The following is a 6427-nucleotide window of genomic DNA, read 5'->3' as shown; positions in this document are numbered from 1 at the left end:
ATAAAAAGTTGCAGAGCATAGTTCTGCTCGTCTGATAATTTCGCAGTTATTGACGCCGGAATGTTGGAGTAATCCTGAAAAAACTTTCCCCAGTAGCAAGCAATATTTTTCTAATATTTATATAAGATTGATATAATATTAAATGTTGATTAGATATTACAAATATTTATATAATATTCATTTTATATTTATAAATTTATATATGAATTTCAACACATATTATATACATATTTATGAAATGTCTTTTTATCAAGATACCGAACAACAAAAATGAAAAAAAAGTACCATGTTGGGACAACTTGTAGGTAATTTATGTCATAGGGTTTTTATCGGAGCAATATTAAAAATTGATTTGAAAAAATACCACCTATTGTGAAATTGACACTATTCGAAATATCGTGTTGCACACTATTAATTGCTCATTAAAAAGTAATATTTTTTTTATTTTTGCGAACAAAAAATAATAATTTTATTCATCATTTTTGTAAAACTTACTTAAATTTGCGCTTGCTCTGCTGGAACGCGTTTGCGCAATGTGCAACATATACATATTTTCTGTTGTTGTTGGTGGTTCAAAAAGTATTTTCTGTAAGTTCATGGTGTTTGTTCTATTGTGAATTGTGATTATCGGTACTGCGATAAATTCAGAATAGTGTAGTAAATACCGTTTTGTCAAGAAAACAGTACTAATTCTACATAACCTCACTTCTACAAGCAATGCAGAAAATGCAATTTCTCAACACGTAAGTATATTTAAGAGGTTTAATATTCCTGAATATAAGCACATTATGAATGTAGAAACAAAATGATGAATGTCCGGGCGCAACCAAAAAAAAGAAGAAATCCAGTTAGAAATTGCGGGAGATACGCAGAAATTGAATGAATTGGTAAGCATTTATTATTCTTATTATTAACTCCTAGTATTTATAAACTAGTTAGTTTCAGACTGATAATAATGTTTATTTTCCAGGAAGAGAAGATGTAAAAAAACATGTAGGTACCTATACAATTTTGAAGAAATTATTAATAATGAACCAAATTGCTTTCAAGTTTTCAGGGCAAGGAAAAAATAAGCTCTCTTTTAGTGAACTCACAATTAACAAGGCTACAATATGTAAAGTTATGTGATTTTTTAAAAATTACGAAATTTGTAAGTTAATTTAATTGTAGGTACCACACGGAAACGTCACAAAAACGCCACAACTGCTGAAATTTAAAAAATGGTAGGACCTCATTAAGCGCAGACAAAAGCAAGAGTGAATTCTCATCGAAAAAAACATGAGGTATGATTTTTTTTATTTTAATTAATTATATCGCTTTTCAATGAATCGGTTATAGAGCAAATAATTATTAAATAAATATTTCTGTATAACGATTGAAATGTAGCAGAACATTGTTATTTCCATTGACAATGTATTTTTATTTCATTGTAAGTTGGCAGTGTATTTTTATGTTTAAAAAATTTATATTGTGTTTCACATCAGGTGATTTTTTAAATTTCTGCCCATGAAGCTTATGCCAGCAGTTTCAGTTTCACTGCTGACATAAGCAGTGAAACTGAAAAAAAAGCAGAAATTAAAAAAAAATCACCCGGTACAAATTTTCAACGAATTGGTTCTAGGACAAATAATTTTTAAATGTATACATATTGCCGCAACGTTTCAAATACACTGTTATTTCCAGTGACAATGTATTTTTGTATTTAATAAATATTATATTGTATTCCATACAAGTTTTTTTTTATATCCATACCCCCTTTCATATGAAGAACATTTATTAAATGTTCTGAACTAAATAAGTATTAAACATTGAAAATAAATATATATTCAATATTTAAAACCAATATTGATTTTAAAAAAAAAAATCTGTCGTTACCCATATTATTTAAATGTTAGAACTTCAATATTTATTACATATAAAATGTTACTGGGGATTTGTTATTTGTGGTTATTGATAAATCAATAATTTACCATTGAAAAAGCTGATTCCAAAAGTTTGACAAGCAGAAATAAGATGACAAGGGACGCTCGAAGGGACCGATGTGTTAGACCCAGACCTTGACAAAATAAATGATGTCAAGATGTCAGATATGTTTCTTTAGGGGTGGAGGGGACAGATACAGAATTGCCAACATGAAGAATAAAGTTTAGGTTGTATTGTTGTAATATTGGTTGCCTATCAATCAAATAAATAAATTTCTTTAAAAGAATATTCCAATTCTTTTATGTTCTAACTCAGATTATTATGCCTAGTTTTCTTAGTCATTTTTCAATTTTCTTAGTCATTTTTTGTCAACAAAACCACAGATTCAGTTGTTACGTCTGGCTCACATTTTTAAAGAAATCCTAGAAATCAGAGTAGTTTTCCTTATTTTTAGCATAAAAATCTGGCTCACATTTTTAAAAAGACCATAAAAAATGGGGTAGTTTCCATAAAAAATTGATGTTTCAGTAGATAAAATGAGCCTAAAAACAAGTCATTTTCTCAATTTTTTGTGTTTTTGAACCCACTTCAATGGGCTGTTTTTCCAAACTCAACAAACTCCAACGACAAAACTTGAAAATCGACTCATTTTCCTAAAAAAATTGATGATTTGAGAAAATCTGAGTTAGAACTTAGGGTTAACAATCAGGGTAAAAAGTTAAATTCAATGTTGTTTTTGACGTTTTGGTAGAAATACAGGTTTTTGTTGAAAAAAATGCATAGAAAATAGGAAAATGACTAAGAAAACTAGGCATAATAATCTGAGTTAGAACATTACATATATTTAACTACTCAAAAAGAACTAGACGTTCACATGGTTGCCTATGTTTAACGATTTTCTTGGCTGATATTCAAATTATTCAAATGTGATTTCGCGCCGTTGTGTTTTTTTTTAGCGCGAAATTTTAATTCAAATTTGGTCACCACACTACAGAAACAGCTGTATTCCTAGAATTTCAAGGAAATGAGAGACAACGTTTTGATTTAATCAATAGATGAAATTACTTCGTATATTATCCTACATATAAGCAATTATAAAAATCTGAGTTTGTGCGGTTAAACCATACCATGGCCGACTAGTATAAAGATTATGGCCTGTCCAAAGGAATGCCAAAGGTACCATACGTGCTGCCATCTATTAATAATTCAAAAGCGACAAAAGAATTATTAACACTTTTTGAAAGGCACAAAGGCATTCATACCGAAACAAACCACCATTACACGTTTTGAAGTCCCATAATGTCAAGTCAAATTAAAATTTGGCTAAATTATTAAGTGTAATTATTAATAGATGGCAGCACGTATCGTACCTCTTGGACAGGCCATAATCTTTATACTAGTCGGCCATGACCATACATAACACTTTGGACTTTTTCAGTAGGATTTATCTAATACCTACTGTTTTCGCCAGTTCTATTTAAACACCACCTGTGAATTTGCTAACGGCTTTCAGTTAGAAAATTGTCTAAATATGAACGTTGCCAAATTTAAGATCAACAAGTGACGTTTCAATAAAAATGGCAAAGAATACAGAACTTTCTAAAGACGACGTCATTAAGTTTTTAGAGGGCATAAACAGATAAATTTTGTAGGTCACCGTCAAGCATTTGCAAAATTGTAGAATCGGTTTTTGCAGTGTTTAGGTTAAATTGTAAAGTGTACGGCGGTGTCCCATTTTGAATTCAAATTTCGTCTTAAAAAAACCAGCGGCGCCAAATAGTATTTGAATAATTTGAATTTGAAAAATAAATTGAAAAATCGTTAAACATAGCCAACCATATGCACCTTTAGGTTTTTGTTGGTAATTTGGTAGCTCGTTTGAAGAATTATCTTGAATGTTAATTTTTAAGATGGTGTTTTTTTTGTGAAGAGTTGGTAGTAGGAAAGCGGCCTCGTTTTGGTCTGATGTAGATGCAACCATGCGCTAGCAATAAGAGTACCTAGGTTAAGTTTAGTTCGGTTTGATAATTTAATAAAATAGCCATTATTTAAACGTGCCGAAGGCGACGCCACAGTTTCCCTATAACCGTAATGAATTATTCATGGTTTTCTAATCAAACAATGTTAAGAATTTCACCCATGTTAAAACGTATTGTAAATTCTTGTTTATTGTTTGTAAAGTCACAGTTCATGTTAGGATTTTTAACTGTGTGGTTCCTGGCTCACATTTTTAAAAAGACCATAAAAAATGGGGTAGTTTCCATAAAAAATTGATGTTTCAGTAGATAAAATGAGCCTAAAAACAAGTCATTTTCTCAATTTTTTGTGTTTTTGAACCCACTTCAATGGGCTGTTTTTCCAAACTCAACAAACTTCAACGACAAAACTTGAAAATCGACTCATTTTCCTAAAAAAATTGATGATTTGAGAAAATCTGAGTTAGAACTTAGGGTTAACAATCAGGGTAACTGCCCATTCACAATGGACATAAGGCATAACAAGTACATAAAGCTTACATAAATACGTAAAGTTGAAACGATGGAAAACGTGTACCCCTGTTCACAGTGGACGAACGTAATTCTTATGCTTATGAACGTTTTATGTAATCCTTGTGTGCGTACACAAAGTTGAAATAAGTTCAACTTTGTGCACGAATTATGTCAAAATTATGTTAAAATCTAGGGACTTTTGAATGCTGCTATTGAATTCCCTTTGACAGTTGGCACTTCACACCTTTGATAATATTATATAAATTATAATCAAAGCTTCTCACTGCGAGTGTGTTCTGTACTGCGAGTTGTCAAGTTCGAATATCGTATGAAATTGTAGGTTAGATATTTTGATTGACTCAGTTTGAGGTTAGCCGTTTCTATGTTTAGCCGGGAGTTATTCCGTTCTGCGTTTGCGCAGTTTAACAATTCTTACAAAGTTCACTCTGTCCACTGTGAACGTAGATAAGCATAAGCCAGACACAAACCAAAAACGTAAATTATGTTATGCGCTCGTTTTTATGTCTTATGTCCATTGTGAATGGGCAGTAAAAAGTTAAATTCAATGTTGTTTTTGATGTTTTGGTAGAAATACAGGTTTTTGTTGAAAAAAATGCATAGAAAATAGGAAAATGACTAAGAAAATTAGGCATAATAATCTGAGTTAGAACATTACATATATTTAACTACTTTTTTGGGTAGTCGGTAGCTCTCCTAGGGAATTTTCGGTTGAGAGGGTTGGTAGAAGTTGATTTGGTGACCAAAGGCTCGTGACGCGTCAGGCGTCACTTTGTTTTGTTTTGGTGTGAGTGAAGTAGGTATGCGGTAAGGAAGCTTGGTTAAGTTTAGTTGGTTTGGCAGTTAATAAGAAAGGGAGAGCATTTGTTTAAAGACAATTAATCGTACCGATTGCGATGGCACAGTTTCCCCAACACGCGTAGCTAATTCTTGCGGTTTCCGAAGCGGAAATATGCGAATTTTCGACCGAGGCTAACACGTGGTGTGAATTTGTTTTATTGTTTGTTAATTCACAGTTCATGTTAGGCTTTTAATCGTTAACTAAGTCTAACACAGTTCAACGGTCCTGAGATTATTTAGATACAGCACTTGCTAGGAGATTTCATGAAATTTACTTAGTCAGGACTCATCGTTGGTTTACTAAATTATGAATACAGTTTCTGGATGCTTATACTCCAGTGTTACATTATAACATTTCTTAATTCCTCAAACAAGATTGCTAATAGTTTAGTTGATTTACGACAGTTAAATGAATCTAACGTTGCCCCACTCTGGGAAAAGACCGTGAAAGTACGGTAGAATTCATAATATCGTGGACTGAGGTACGAGGGGATTAAAAAAATGTCTCCCTAAGCAGTTATTATCATCACATCACCGAGACATGTTTTCTCGCAACGCCGGATGCATTTTGTGTTCATTTATCATGTGTTTGTTTGGGATAAGCTGGGGACAGTCCACGATATAAACTCTAATGGTTTTAAATAACCAGTCACTTGGATCAAGGCATCATTTAATATAATGTAAACTCTTTGTTTGAATCGTTGATACAGTGTGGCATAATTTAACATCAGGTAAATTCTTTGTTCTGGCAGCGGCCATGTTGAGAGCGTATTTTCAAACCGAGCACATGTTTAAACTGTAAAATCTCGTTGAACAAATTAACAACATTGTGGGTCATGTGGGACGTGCATTTTATTTCTTTGATTGAGACCATTATTTGCATAGCGCCCCAAGATTGGTCAGATTTCTGGGAGACATATTTTTGACGTCTTTTTTTTAATAACGCATTCGTCCGACGCCATTTTGAACTTCCAGATTGCCGCTATGTTTTTTTATATGTTTGTTTGGGGGGAATGTAAAACAATGACCCACAATACCGCTGAATAACTTCACTTTTAGAATTTAACCAATAACTCAAATAGACGTAAATTATTAACCTCATGTGATTTTGTTTTTCATGCTCTGCAGTTCCTAATCTCACCTAAATTTTTTGTCTA

At 32.2% G+C, this 6427-nt stretch overlaps 1 long non-coding RNA gene across 2 annotated transcripts; it reads left to right on the top strand.

Moving 5' to 3' along the window:
* The first annotated feature begins 421 nt into the window (after positions 1 to 421).
* On the top strand, positions 422 to 1776 carry LOC135139392 (uncharacterized). 2 transcript variants are annotated; one of them, XR_010282150.1, is made up of 5 exons: positions 422 to 743; positions 799 to 887; positions 971 to 993; positions 1051 to 1119; positions 1171 to 1776. It is a non-coding gene; the product is annotated as an uncharacterized LOC135139392 (long non-coding RNA). The 2 variants fall into 2 exon arrangements; XR_010282149.1 differs by having other exon boundaries at positions 430 to 743; positions 1051 to 1114; positions 1171 to 1770.
* Positions 1777 to 6427: the final 4651 nt, after the last annotated feature.

Source organism: Zophobas morio, unplaced genomic scaffold, assembly GCF_036711695.1.
Source record: "Zophobas morio isolate AGI-343-1 ecotype UQ-CSIRO unplaced genomic scaffold, CSIRO_AGI_Zmor_V1 ptg000031l, whole genome shotgun sequence".
Taxonomy (NCBI): domain Eukaryota; kingdom Metazoa; phylum Arthropoda; class Insecta; order Coleoptera; family Tenebrionidae; genus Zophobas; species Zophobas morio.
Note: the sequence above shows the minus strand (reverse complement) of the source record. Positions and strands in the feature narration are given on the sequence as shown.